Here is a 15339-nt window from a genome sequence, read left to right on the forward strand (position 1 = left end):
GGCGGGCCCGGCAGCTTGTCGGCTCCGGGGCTTCGGGCGCCTGAGCCCCATCGCGGCCGCGGAGCGCTGCGGGGCTCTGTCCGGCGCTCTGCCCGGCGCTGGGAACTCGCCTCGCCGCCGCTTCCCAGCTGCTTTTGTATTTCGCTGTGAGACCCTCCGGCGGGCGCGATTCACAGGCGCCGGGACCACGTGGGAGCGCGGGGCACCCCCCTCCCCCTCCTCCGCCGCCACCGCTCCCCGCCCCCCGCTCCCCCGCCCCTTCGCCTCCTCTTCCCCTTAAAGCGGCGATGGATCCTTCCCGGAGAGAGAGGCGGCCCCACATTCGGTTGGGCACTTAGGGGCCCGGAGGAAGCCCGGCTGGCGGCGCCCACGCAGGGGCTTCGGAGGGGACGGCCGGAGCCGGAGTCTGAGGCTGGGCGTGGGAGACGCGATCTCCGGCCTCGCTGGGGTGGGGCGGCAGCTGAGTCCCTAGGCTTGGGCAGTACCAGATCTGCAAACTTCACCCAGACCCCCACCCAGTCCTGTGCTCCGGCTCTGCGAGGGGGAGATCAGGGCGTGTCCCTTTGCTTTTCCCGGGTGGGATTCGCGCTGCTTTATGTAAATTCCCCGGAACCTATTCCAGCCCCAGAGGCTGTGACTCCAGCCGGTTGGGGAACCATCTGTAGCCAACAACTTTGAACCGACACCCCTTCTTTCCTGGCTCGTTCACGGGTCACTGCGGGCTTGTGCGCCCTGAGGTTGGCCGTCCCGCCTTCCCCAGCGACTCTGGGAGTGAAACCTCGCGGTGCAAACAGCTCATCACTCGTGGGTTCATTCAACAAAGAGACGAGCTCTGGCTCTAGTAGGGGGCGGTGAAGTCCACGGGTCTGGGTTCAGTTCTCACGGGGCTTACGCTCAAGTGACAGGTTTAGGTTGCGGAGAACACTGCAGCCTTTCATGTGCTGGGGAGAGGGACAACAGGGACAGCTTCTCTGAAAAAAACGGTGTTTTCCCCCACGAGGAAACTGAGGCACGGAAAAGGGGTGAGGCTTTCTCAGCGTCGTCCAGTTAGCAAGCGGAGAAGCTAAAAGGCAAACCCAGGTCTGCTGGTGGAATGCTGCTTGATTTTCTCTTCTTGAGCAAAGTTCTGGGTGTATAATCAGCATTCTCAAAATTTAAACTATCATAGAGTCATTTTATTTCCACAGTGCAATTTTCAATTAAACACAAACGAACAACAACCCTATGTTGCATTTGATCTACTGTTTTAATGATACAGGGTACAGTAATGGTGCGGAGGTGGTGGAAGAGCAATACTAAAGCCCCAATTTATCTTGTAGCCATCCTTAGGTTCAGTCCACCAGGGCGCCTGTAGGAAGGTAGCGGCCCTCTCCCTGGAGTGCTGTGCATCTAAACCTGGAATTCCCAAGTTAGACACCCGACTGGGGGTGGGATGAGGGCGGAGTCCACCTCCTGAGAGTCAAGAGCTCGAATTTGTTTCCTTACATGTATTTATCTCCCATCAGGTGTAGGTGAGTGTTATCGACTCTACTGTATCAGCTGGCGCTGTGTATTTTATTCTCCAAAGAATGAATGTTCTCGAGTTCTGGGGCAGACATGCTAATGTTTATTGCTGAGCACCGGCATCGGAAAAGAACCTGTTTGAGACCTTTCTGCTGTAGCCAGTATGTATATTTTCATGGGTTTCTCATGGTGTGGAAAGTACATACAAGCCGAGGTGTAGGGTCTTTGCTAAATCTGTTCTGAACCGCATGGTAGCTATAGCATGCCTTTTTATAGCTCTTATCTGATGAAAGGATTACAATGGCTCCCATATGGGTACATCAAAATATATTAATTCATTAAAAGGCATTATATTCTTGTCCTGGGCAAGCTCCCTCCCCCATCTTTCCCTAGAGGGCAGGAACTATGTCTTATCAAATTTATATTTACCTTACCACCTACCATTGTATATTACACTAAATAAGTGTTCAATAAATTGAATTTAAATTTTGTCTTTTGGTTTAACTTCTACTGGGAATTTTTTTTTTTTTTTAAATGTAGCCCTTTCATCCTGCGCAAACTATAAGCAAGATCTCCACCTTGTGGATACAAGTAGAATATCATCTAATTAGACAAAAGTGCACATTTTTACCTGGAAGATGAATGAAATTAAACGCTGAGAATGCTAAGTGACTACTGTGGCCCAGGCATGTCCTCCGAAGTGTGGGGGAATTTCGAGTAGTTGGTGGCCCTGGCTTTGTGACTGTTAACAAAAGCTATGGTTAAATAACTGCCAGGGATCCTTTTCTGTAAACTGCACGAGTCACTCTTGTCCGTTGTTTTGTGACCACTTGGGCACAATGCCTGGCACTCAGTGAGTGTTCAATAAAAATTTGATGAATAAATCCTTGGGAAGCTATGAAATGAAGCCATACAAGTAGTAAGTTTCAAAATTGTAAGGGATACCTTACTACTAAAGGACACAAAATAAGAACCTCCATTAATATTAAAAGGAAAAACACTGATGGGAGCTTTGCATAAAGCATGTAGGGAGAGCACATGGTTTGGAGTCTGGGAAGGATGGCTTCAATGCCAGACATCCCAAATCCAGTAACTCCCAATCGTATTCCTGGTAACTATGAGGAAACTGGTATTTAGAAGCTGATCACCATCTCCCACCTCAAAAAATTGGACTGGCTTTGTTTCATTGAACAGCCCTTTGTTTTAGCCCCAGGACTGGGTGCACCATGTACCAGAACGGGATCTCCTAATAGAAACTTTAACAAGTTCATTGAAATTCAGAGTTACAGAAGACCAAAGGCATAGCCTTGTGAAAATGCAATGCAGTTTTAAAAAGGTGTTTGATTATTTCAGGTAGTGCGTAAGGATGGCCCCCTTTTCCCCTGTTGGAGGAAAGCCCTCTGTGTCTCCTTTTTTCCAGACCTGAAGGGCCGCCTCTCCCACCCCAGGCCAAGCCAGTGTGGCTGCATGGGTAGGCAGAACATCACCCCGTGCACCTTCAGTCCTTCCTCCCGGCATTTGTTCAGGGCATGCGGGGAAACTGCTCACCAGTCCCTAAACAGGAAGCTGTTTGTGCCTTTACGCCTTTCTTAATCCTCTCCAGTTCCTCCCTGGGCCAGTCCCTCTCTGTCTTCAAAGGTACCTATGGATCAGTGCCTCCTGGTGAAAAGAAAGGAGGTGGGAGTGAGTGTTGGGACAGGGAAGCAGCCTGAAAAGTGGAAGGTTTTCCAAGCCTGGCATTTCCATTTTCTGGGTTGTTCCTTGGGCTGGTTTCTGCCTTCTGAGTTTCAATTTCTGAACCTGAGAAATGAGGGTAATAAATCCTACCTAACTCACGGGCTTGTTTGCAGCTCATGAAATATGAATAGTAACCATAACAACAGTGGCAGCGAACACTTACTGAATGCTCATTATGGGCTTAATATGGGGCTCAGCCCTGCATGTGCTTTATCCCAATTAACACCCTCAACAAGTATCATTATCGCCCCCACTTTACAGATGGGAAAACTGAAGTGCAGTCAGTAATTGCCTGAAGTCAAACAGCAGCTAAGTGACAAGGCTGAGGTTCAAGAACCCTTTGCAAATTGTAAACGGCTGGAGCAGTGTCAAGAATAAAAATCACTCCATTAAATCAAAGTATTCAACTCAGATTAAATTGTGCTTTGAAATGTTCTCTGGGGTTGCTACTAAGTAAAATGGTTAAGAGCATAAACGCTTAAGACAGATTATCTGGATTTAACACGTAGTCCTGCGACTTACCAGTAGTGTGAGTTACTTAACCATTCTGTGCCTCAGTGTACTCATCTGTAAAATGCAGCAATACTAGTATTCTTAATATTACCAAGAATATATATATATGATATCTAATGTTTAGTAATGGTAGTGACAAACTTTTTAAGATGATGGTTATTATCATCGTGGTGGTTAAATCAGTCATTTTCTTTTCTCCTCTCTTTCTCTTTATTTTGCAGTATTGAGGAATAAACCCAGGCCTTTGCACTGGACTATGTTCTGGCCCTTTTAAAAATTTTTGTTTTGAGACAGGCCCTTGCTACATCATTTTGTTGCCTGGGCTCAGCGAGAACTTGCAGTCTTCCTGTGTCAGCCTCCCAGAGTGCTGAAATTATAGGCTGTCTATCTAGAGGTCCCTGCACAGCCTCATGTACTCATAGGTGGGGCTTTGGGGAGGTGACTGGATCACGAGTGTGTGATACTCATCAGTAGATTAGTCCACGGAGGAGTTTATAGCTAAGTGTGATGTTGGAAGGTGAAGCCTGGTTGGAGGAGGTGGGTCACTGGGTGTGGCCTGGAGGAGTTCATCTCCCTCCTCCTCCCTGGATCTCTTTCTCTGCTTCCTGCTGCCATGCCATGAACTGTTTCTCCTCTACCATGCCCTTCTGTCATATACCGCCCTGCCTTGGAGCCAGCAGATTACACACCAAAACCTCCACAAACTGTGAGCCAAAATAAAGCTTTTGTCATTCCAGCTGTGGGTGTTGAGTATTGTGTCTCAGCATGGAGAAAGGGACTAAGACATAGGTTTACACACCGCTAAGCCCTTATGTTTAAAGTGCTTGAAAGATCCTGTCTGAGTGTTCATCGTTATAGTTTTCCCCTTCTGATTCCACTGTTTCCTTGCCCAGTGTCTTCTACCAAGTGTGTCACTTTGTCTTGAGCAGCCTAACATGGGTGGTGTTCCAGCCCCTTGCCCCTTCTTTATGTCCCTGCTGGCATCTTCCCTGACAACTTTGCTACTTCTCTATGGAGCCGAACCAACTGGCCTCCATGGTGCAACTCTTGTTGAAAGCCCAGAGCCTCCAGCCAGTCATAGGCAGGCTGCTTCTGACTTCCTTTCACTGTTCTACACCCTTCAGCCCTGACCCTTCTGTGTCACCTGAGTTGCAAGTTCCTTCCAAAGGTAAAGGCCCCCAAATACACCCTTCATGAAAAGGAAGAGAAGGAAAAGAGATGTCAGAGAAATATCCTATGATCCCTACAATGGCCATTATCCTTTGGTCTTGGGCAAATTTCTAACCATCTGGGCTAGTCTCCTTGTTTATGTTTGTCAGTAGTGGACTGAGTGCTTACATTCTCTCCAAGTTCATATGTTGAAATTCTGACCCTCAATGTAATGATGGTAGGAGGTGGGGCCCTTTGGGATGTGGTCAGGCCAGGAGAGTCAACCCCTAATGAATGGTATTAGTGCTGGTATAAAAGGGACCCCAGTGAGCTTGCTAGGCCTCTCTCTACCATGTGAACTGGGAAGAGAGCTCTCATAGGAGACCAAATCTGCATCCACCTTGGTCTTGGATTTCCAGGTCTCCATGAGTATGAGAAATATTTGTTGTGTAAGAGATTCAGGCTATGATACTTTGTTATAGGAGCCTTAACTAAGACTCTCCTTATTTTTCATTTTCTCTCCCAATGTGGTATATTATTTTTCTGCTTAGGGATTGTTTTCCTTTTCTTGGTATGTCTATTGACCATTATATGGTTCTTCCAAAAGTTGCTCTTTATATCCCTGGTGTTGCATTCCTACAATTCCAGCAGATAGGGAGGCTGAGGTGGAAGGATTAAAAATCTGAACCCCACCTGGATAAGTTAGCAAAACCCTGTCTCAAAATAAAAAAAATAAAAGAAGGGCTGGGAAGGTAGCTCAGTGGTAAAGTACCCCTGGGTTTGATCCTGAGCTTTGGGGCCATTGTTTAAGTAAAATAAGAATTACTTAAACATAAGCACTATGATACTGCAATATTCAATCTGATTAACTGAAAAGGCTACTGTGCGGGTAGTGTGTATAGTATGTATATGCTGGACAAAAGGATGATTCATGTTGTAGGTGGGATGGCATGAGATTTCATCACACTACTTAGAATGGTCCACAATTCTTATGAATTGTTTATTTCTGGAATTTTCTACTTAATATTTTCAAACTGCAGTTGGCCACTTGTAACTGAAACCATGTGACTATAGCAAGTGACTGTTGAAAGACACTACTGTGCATGGCTGGTTCCAGCTAGAGTCTATAGAGAGCTAGAAGAAAGCCAGGAAATGCAATAATCTTTGAACGCAATTAACCGGTTGGACTGAACAAGTTCTGCTTTTAAGAACACATTATATTTCTGGAAAGAAAGTCAAAGTCGACATGAACCTTTTCAATTATGGTGAGACTAGCATTTTTGGTTCTCTGTTTTGGTTTTCTTTTGGACATGCTTTTGTAGAAGGTTCATGCAGCTACTGGTGTTAGACACCAGAATCCAAAGGCTAGAGCACTAGTGAATTAATTTACTGAAATATAGAGCAGTTGCCAACACTTATTTGAGTCTTCATTACAGAAGATGATGGTAAGAATTCCAGACTGGGTATCTAGTGATATGAGTATCCTTCTCTACCATAATTTAGTTCAACAGACATTTCTTGTCCAAGTGCTAAAAGCTAAAGGACAGGGCAAGAAGTGATGGGACATTAGATTTCCTCTTGTCCTCAAATGCCTGCATCAGGAAAGTTGGTTGTCTTCCTGCTATCCTCCACCTACCTTCCTCCTTCTTGGCAGCTGTCCATCTTTCTACTGTGAATGGAGCTTGAAGGAGTCTGGATCCTGATTGGGCTAAACGAGTCATAGATCATTCTGTTCCTTGCCAATGATTGGTTAAGGCATATGCACATGACATGATACTGGCCAATAAAATTCAGTGGAAGGTTCCTGGAAAAGATGTCCTACTGGGTGGGAGGCCTAGCATTGAAGCAATCAGAAAAGCAAAATAAAGCCACACTTTTTAGGATGCAAAGAAGAAAGATGGAAAGAACCAGAGGTTCTGGTGATGTTGTCAAGCTTCCAAATTAATTAACTCAGGAGCCACCCTTCCTTTGATCTTTTCTTGTGGTTAACCCACCTTGAGTTGGAATTTCTCTTCTGTGCAACCTAAATGTTTCCAAACGATATAGTGCTTTACATCAGAGCTTACAAAGTAGAGAAAGAAGAAGATATGTAAACAGGTCTCCTCCATCACAGCTGGGCTTCTGGCCTGGCAGTGTGGTTTGGTCTGTGGAACATGTGCCCTGTAGCTAGGCTGAGTTGCCCTTATGTATGTGTACCTTCTTGAGAGACTCCCTTAACCTCTTTGGGCCCATTAACTCATTTATCTGTGACATGCACATGATAACTAAGTCAGACTCTTTATTGCATGGATGAACTGTACCTTAAGCACTTAGTAAGTGCTCAATAAATCTAATCAATTACCATAGCTATTATGGAAATAGAAGGCACAGAATAAGGAGTGAGTTATTCTGCCAGGGAAGTCCAATGAGGCTTCGCCAAGGAGGCATATGTTAGCATGAGTCTTGAAAAGCAAGTTGGGATCTTTAGACCTGAGTTTGAGAGGGAAGGGCATTCAGGCAAGCAGAAGGAACAGGAGGAGACCTCAGCAGCCAGGTGCCCAAAAGCAGATTACCACATTCTTCCAGAGCTCGGTTTCTTCCTCCTTAAAAGCACTTGCCTGTGTTGGATTAGCTTAATCCTCTTTTGATAACTAACCTATGATTGTTTGTCTCAACCCATCCTGAAGAAATTCATTCCACAAACATTTCCCACTTAAAAGAAGTGACTCTCAGTGGCTTTGTTGATTTTGTTTTTCACCACTGCCCAGAGTTTTAGCCAACGCACAATTAGCGATTCTGCGCCTTCTCTACTTCCCAAGGCCCTCCACCTCTCATCAGGCAGATAGATGCTAAAGCTTAATTAAGCTCGTAAAGCTTTCTGATTTCTTCCAATGAAAGATATCCCATAAGTAGCAGGTTTTATTTTGGTGACTCCTGCCAAGGGTTATTATAAATAGGACTTAGTGCGATGTGGCTGAGCTCTTAGGGTGATAATGTGTCAAGACCAATCGAGGCTGCTGAGAGCAGAGACATTATCATAATGGTCCCATCATCTGCGGTGGGTGTTAATGGAAGTGGATATGAAAAGAGGAAGTAATGCAGGCGGTGAGGCAGGCATAGAGGTAGCTGCAAGTGAAATATGGCCGCTCCTGGGATCTCCATCATAATCATTAACTATATTAGCCTTGGAGCCATTCTTCTGCCATCTCTCTTAGATCAGGCTCAAACAGAAATAAAAAATGGATGCTTTAACTCCAAATGAAAATATATTCCTTTGCTGCTTTTTAAAATCCATTTCCATTAAAATGATGGCCAGCAGGTAAGTAATTTATAACAGGGGGCCCACTGCAGTGCAAATGAGTGGCCTCTGAATTGTGAGCAGCCTATGTGCGAGACCACGGGACCTGTGGACTCAGGAAAGACATCGCTGTTGGACTGAAAAGTAGCTGGTAAGAACGTGGAAAGGCAAAGGAGAACTTACGGACACTCACTGGTGGGGATGGAGAGAAAAGAGGTAGCTTTGTATTTCCACAGTGAGGTGGAAGCAGTTTCAGTAATATAACACTGATGCGGAAACCTGGGCCCCAGGTTTCACCCCTGAAAACTAGTTTGGTGCACCCTTTATTTACTTAGTACCATCTGACAGGGATAATAAGCATGAGGGTGGTCTGACCCTGTGTGTCAGCTGATGCCTCCCTACTCCTTCGAGATCCAGTTATACTCACTCCAAATTTATATTCTATGGTCTATGAGGTCCAGAGACTATCTTCCTGTTTCTGAGAGTCTCTGGAGCTTTGTCCTTCAGGCTCATCTCTCTGTGTCCACTTCCTGCTCCCCGCATGCGTTACCATGGGTGTGAAGACCCACGCCTCAGTCAGCCCCTTCCCCTCACTTGGCCCAAGCAAATCACAACTTTAATGACTCCACTGAAGCTCCGAGGGGCACTCTGGAGGAGACACACTACTGTGCAGGACCTTTATCTGTCTCGTGGCCCACTCCTTCCTTTCCCTCTAACCCACCCCTTTATGGAGAGACAGGTGTCATTTCCCTCTTACATCACGTCCAACAGAGATTCTCATGTTCCCCTGGGTCTCAGCTGCTACCTCTGCTCAACAGAGCATCCAGATTTCTCAAATGCCACACTGCTTGCACATCGGTGTGTTCTGGTAGACACAACTTAATGTTCCCAGTGTCCCCTCTGCATGGTAGGCAGTGTGCCAAGGGGTGTCTGTACAGGTTGTCTTTCACGTGCCCCTCTTGCCTCAGGGGTGGTAGTCCCCCATTTTATTGATGGAGATACTGGGTCATCGTGAGAGCTGGATTTGGGAGATTTCTGCTACATAAAAGAAGAACTCCAACTAATGACCAATCTGCCTAATGACCAAAATTATGTTAACCACAACAGAGCATGAGCATCCCTAAGCGGAAATCCAAAATCTGATATGCCTTAAACGCCAAAACTTTTGAGCACCGACACGATGCTGCGCATGTCATGAAAATTCCACACTTGACCTCATGTGATGGGTTGCGATCAAAACACAGGTGTGCGAAAAATATTGCATAAAATTACCTCCTGACTATGTGTATAAGATGTACATGAAACATGAATGAATTTAGACTTGGTTCCCATCCCTAAGATATCTCATTATGCATATGCAAATATTCCAAAGTGTAAAAGTCTGAAATGCCAAGCATTTTGGGTAAGGAATACTCAGTGTGTACTATAGCTTGCTGGAGTTGAGACATGCCCCAGTGAATTAGCGAAAGGGCCTCTTACATGGGAGTTGTGCTTCTCCTTGGTACTGGTGTGCTGTCTACTCCAAGCATGTTGGAGCATCTACTACCTACCTCTCTCCTCATCTCTGCTGGGGATCATGCCCAGGCCCACTGCAGGGAAATGAGTTGCAGCCAGGCTTACTGTGGTTAATGGCTTATGGGTGGGATATCTGTGTATGAGGGCAGGTACGGTAGCACAACCCTGTAATCCCAGCATACTTGGAAGCTGAGGCAAGAAAATTTGCAAATTTGAATCCAGCCTGGGCTGGCCTGGTAGTCCTAGGGATATCACTAGCTCTGTCTCACGATGCGATTAACCTGGGTAAGGACAGGAGCATGAGAACACCTGTTGCCATTTCTCCTCTTTGCTGCTCTTAAAATCTGCTTATGTTAAAATGATGGTTTTGCCCCTCATGGGTGTTCTGAGCTTGCCGCAGGGAAGATGCCTCTGAGAGACTGGGCATGTTTGTTATGCGCCACACACCCTGACTTGCTCCTGAATATCTCTCCTTCCTTTCTATTTCACTCAAGTGAATAAGAAGAAAGAAAATTTGGAGGGGGTTTCTTTCCACTTGAGTTTAAAGAATGGCTGCGTTTTAGAGGCAGTGTGGGCCTCAGGAGTAGCAAGACAAAGGCTGAAGAATAATGGTGTGATGTTATACAGCTCCTTGAGGCTTTGCAGAACAGTTTTGTAGGCCAGTCTCATTGGATTTTACAACAATCTGCTAGGGAAGGGTGGCAGGACGGGGGTGAGTTACTGTTTCTGTTTGTTGTAAGAGAAAGTCAAGCTTTAGAGGGCTGTTTGATGAGCCCTAGATTCACACCTAGTTTCCAACAGACCTAGAGCTTGAACACGCTTCACCTCACTTCCCCCACAGAGAGTTGATATGACCCTCCCTCCATCTTTGCTCAGTTAAATGCATCTTGCTGCATAATGTCAGGGAGGATACATACTAAACCTGTTAGTAGTATCACTGCTCAAGAAGATGTCTGTGGGGGACACACTTTGAATTTTTTTTTTTTTTTTTTTTTGGTTTTTTGGTTTTTCTCCGGTACCGGGAACCGAACTCACGACCTTGCGCTTGCCAGGCAGGCGCTTTGCCGCTGAGCTAAATCCCCAGCCCCACGCTTTGAATTTTTAACTGTACATTTTAACTCTGTCACTGTCTCGGGTCTTCCATGTGGTGACATGTATATGTTACATGTATGTTACAGTGTCCACTAAAACTTCAGGGCTGAGGGTGGAAAAAACTAAGAATTGCTAAAAAATGAATATTTGAGAGTTTTTCTTCCATTCAGTGGTACTTTATTTTCAGTTCTGGGGCTGGAACCCAGAGCCTTTGCACTGAGCTACATCCTCTGCCCTTTTTATTTTGGTGTTTTGAGATAGAGTCAAGATAAACTGATAAATTGTTCCAGCTGGGTTCAAATTTTTGATTCTTTTGTCTCAGCCTCCCGCAGTGCTGTGCCACCATACCCAGCTTTTGTTCAGCTTCTTGCAGGTTTGTGCCATCATACCCAGCTTCAGTGGTACACCCTATCTTACCTATCAGCATCTGTAATAGAAAGAAAGAAGCAGAGAAAAATGACCAAAAAGAGAGCAAGGGATTATTTTGAAATCTTTGCCTGTTTCTGTTGGTTAACAAGTAGAGGAACGAATCAAAGGGAGGCAGAGACAGAAAAAGGAAGTAATTGATGATTGACTCATTTTCTCTAAGCAATCTTAAAATGACTCTGACATGGCTAAGAGGAAATGGTAAGAAACAAAAAACTTCCTTTTACTTTTCTGCTCCCATGTCTGACACGCTTGCTCGCGAAGGACAAAATAAAGCCAGCATACAAAAGCACGATACTTGACTTTATCTCCATCTTTCCCTTTTAGAAGGCCATTTGGTTAAGGGTGACCACATCTGCGTGGCTCTTCAGGATCCCAGAGAGTAGTGAAGTATTTGCACGTCTTCCCATTTTGGTTTTCTTGTTTGTAAAATGGAATACTAATGCTTGCCTCTTAGAAGTCTTGTGAGAATTAAACAAGATTATGGATCAAATAAAATAGAACAGGTGAAAAGTTTTAATACAGCCTCTGGCATGTGAGGTGTGATCACCAGACACAATGAATATGTAAATTTAAAAGTGGTTACAATAAAAGGCACATTTTCATTAACCTCTCTTGGAATATTCCCACTTCTTAAGAACACACTTATCCCATGATTCTCGCCTCTTTCTGAAGCAGTTCTGGAAATCCTTTCTCGTGAATGTGTTTAGCTGCACAGTCATGGTTACCTCAGTGTCCTGAATTGATTCAAAACATTTACTATGCATAGTCATTTGGACTTTGGGGAAGAGCCAGAAGTCACACAGTGCCCCCTGGTGCATGAGGTGGAGGAGGACAAGGACACACCTTAATATTTTTATTCGCCTGCCTTTCCATTAGATGACACGCAGCAGCAGCATTCACCGTATTTTTGATCACATATTGAAACGACAAAAAGGATGACTTCCAGACTGCTTCAGAGAGTGGCAAGAATGCTGGGCTGTGTGTGAAGTGAAGGGGATTATTTTGAGGGGGATTAATGGCAATGTACACTTTAGCGTAATAAATTTTTATTTAAACACATAACAAAGATTGTGGTCGGCCCTTGTGTAGTAGTTTTAGTAAATGTCAAGGCCCACACACCCAGCTGCATAATGTCGGGGAGGACACATACTAAGCCTGTTAATAGTATCACTGCTCAAGAAAATGTCTGGGGGGGACGCACTTTGAATTTTTAACTGCACATTTTTATTCTACATTATATGGAACATTGTGGGAATAGTGTGTGGGGTGTGTGTGTTAATGGATATGTGTGGTGGCTCAAGTTAGCAGTTAGGCTCAAATATGAAAGTATATTAGTTAGGGTTCACTGGAGCAACAGATATAATATTATATTTTATATATGTATATACAGTATATGAAAGATTTACTAAGTAGTCTTACAATGGCTGCAAAATCACAAGTGGAGGTATGCAGAATGGTTGTCTGTCTGCTGGAGACTTGGAGGATCAAGTTGAAGGTTGGAGGCTTGCAGTTCACTCAAGAATCTGGTGTGAATCCATGTTGGAAGGCTGAAAAGTGTGCTGGAAGCACTGAAGATGAATATCCAAAGGCAATAGCAAAGACCAGAGCTCACTTCCTTCTTTATTCCATCTAGGCTACAAGCCTATTGGTTGGTGCCATCCACATCTGGGGTGGACCTTCCCTCCTTCAATTTGGGGCCTGCATGTCAGTCATCCATAGATATATCCAGAACTATGCTCCACTAAATCTGCTAGGCTTTTCTTAATCTAGTCCAGTTGACACAGTTAACTATCACAAAGAGTAATAAGGAATGTGACTTTTTTTGTATGCATGCCTGTACAGTGATGGTGAACTTTGTACTCACACTGAAACTCACACACTGAACTTTGTACTCACACTGCTCCTCTGGTGGCAAGAAGTAGCATCCATGGAACTGTTGGTGCTGGAGGTGGGTACACACCAGAACTGAGAAGTTCAAGTATGCAAGCAGGAGTTCTTCTAGCAAGGCTGTGTGTATAAGATGTCTCAGGTGCAGTCTCCTTCCACTCAAGGTTTTACATTCCAGGAGGAGAGTCTGATTGGTCCATTCGGAGTCAGCAGTGTCCAGCATTGGTGCATCCAGCATTTGCCAAATGACAGAGCAGATAGTACATGAGGGAACAGTTTTGTGCTGGACCGTCTTTCCATATGCACCCTCCAACACTTTTGGGTTGTTTGGTGCTTTAAAAATTATAATCTTGTATTTCTTTCTAAATAATGAAAAACTTTTAACAGTGAATGAACTCAGCAAAGCTATAGTGTAGCATCCCAACAAAATATATTTTGTGTATTTTTTACAGTGAGCAATAAAAATCAAAAACAGGCAGCACAATTTATTATTTATATGGTTTGTGATACACCACAGAGTGATATATCTGTCTTGGGTCTGGAGGAATGGTGACTGTGATGACAAACACACCCACACCACCCTGACAACACTTGTCTTTTTGATTCCAACAGTTTGCTGGAATCCAGAATTTCCATCAATTTGCTCAATGGTTTCACTCACTTAGGGGTTTGAGGGTTTGATTAGGGTAAAAGAAAGTAACGGGGCATCTCCTGATTTTTCTAGCACCAGCTGTTATTTTGCAGTGATTGAGGAAGAGGGAATAGAACGTACACAATATGCAGGAAACTTGCAGTGTGTGATGGGGGTGGGGAGAGGAGGGGAAGGAAAAGGAGGGGAGGACAGGAAAGGGGAAGTGAGGGGAGGGCAGGAGGGGAAAGGAGGGGAGGGGAGAGGAGAGGAAAGGAAATGAGAGGAGAGGAGAGAAGAGGAGAGGAGAGGAAAAGAGAGGAGAGAGACACAGAGGGAGGGTAGGGTGGAGAAAACATTGCTTTGCCCAGGGCAGCATGATTTAGAGTTTATATGAGGCAAGCTCAAATCCAGCCTGCATTTTCTATGCTGACCATCTGTGTTTCCCAGGAAAAAGGAACACAGCCAGGCTGAGAGGTTGAGGAAAAAGTGAGAGGCAGGGCTCCTGGCCAGCCTGGGAGGGGCCGGAGCATGCTTGTGTTCTCAGTAATGCCTCCTGGCAACATCTAGGCACAGAAAACTTCTCAGCTGCCTCTCCTCCTGACAGCCTGGGAGCACCCTTCCGCGTGTCCATAAATCCTCCTCATGGCCACCCACCCTGCCTTGTGATTGGTTTTTTTCTTTTCTTTTCTTTTCTTAAAGCAAGGTAAGATGGAGTGGCTGGAAAAATGACCAAGTATTACTTACGTGAGGGCAGAAGCCACATCTCTAACACTCAGTGCTAGACTGTTAGTGACGCTGCCTACTGAGTCTCACTGCATATTAGAGAGCTCTCACGCCCTCACAAACCCTTTTGGGTAAGTTTTATGAGCACAGACGAACAAACCAAGGTTCAGAGACTTTGTGGAAATTGCTCAAGTTGCTCTAGCTCATCAGTGGTAGAGCCAGATTCACACCTGGGCCAGTGTCTCCAGGTCATCTTGTCTTAACCCCTCCTTGTGGCAGAAAGCTAGCTCACAAGGACCAGTGACCATGAAATTTTGCTATGCATCACTGACCCCTCTGAGATGGGTCACAAAACTGTTGAGAAGCCTCAGTCTTAACTACAACACACTGGGAAGTATGATAGGACATTTGTTCCCAAAGCCACCATTGAAATACCATATATTGAAGGTTAGACTTAAAGTCTATTCTTTTTTTTTTTTTTTTTTTTTTTAATGCTGGGGCTCAAAGCTCTATACTGGGCTACCCCTACCACTCTTTCTTAAATTTTTAAACAGGGTCTCTCTAAGTTGCCCAGGCTGGCCTCAAACTGGAGATCTCCCTGCCTCATCTTTCTGAGTTGCTGTGATTACAGGCATGTCACTGTGCTTGCCTGACTCTGTTCTTTCGTGCTTGACTGGGGGACTGTTGTGGTTTGTGTCTGTGTGTCCCCCTAAAGCCTCATGTAGTCATGGGGCAGGCTTTTAGAGTTTGATTGATTATGGGTGTGAGAGCTACACCCGCCCTAGGGTGGATAGTTTGCATATGTAAGGGAGAAGAAGAGGCTGTTTGGGGCCATTCCTCCCTTTTAGTTCTTGTTGCTTTTGCTGTGTTCTGCCGCCATGAG

At 45.1% G+C, this 15339-nt stretch overlaps 2 protein-coding genes across 3 annotated transcripts in view; one reads left to right on the forward strand and one right to left on the reverse strand.

Annotated features, from left to right (window-relative positions):
* The window catches only part of Fjx1 (four jointed box 1), a gene marked incomplete in the record, with an annotated part of 2519 nt that extends 2316 nt beyond the window's left edge, over positions 1-203 (reverse strand). The window contains 1 exon segment of the mRNA XM_005384948.2: positions 1-203.
* Positions 204-1353: 1150 nt separating this feature from the next.
* The window catches only part of Pamr1 (peptidase domain containing associated with muscle regeneration 1), a 178586-nt gene continuing 164600 nt past the window's right edge, over positions 1354-15339 (forward strand). For both annotated transcript variants that reach the window (XM_013514345.1, XM_013514346.1), the window contains exon 1: positions 1354-1664. The gene's annotated coding sequence lies outside the window, so the exon portion shown is untranslated. The remainder of the gene's footprint in view (positions 1665-15339) is intronic.

This window comes from Chinchilla lanigera, unplaced genomic scaffold (genome assembly GCF_000276665.1).
Source record: "Chinchilla lanigera isolate Chin_1 unplaced genomic scaffold, ChiLan1.0 scaffold00021, whole genome shotgun sequence".
Lineage (NCBI taxonomy): Eukaryota > Metazoa > Chordata > Mammalia > Rodentia > Chinchillidae > Chinchilla > Chinchilla lanigera.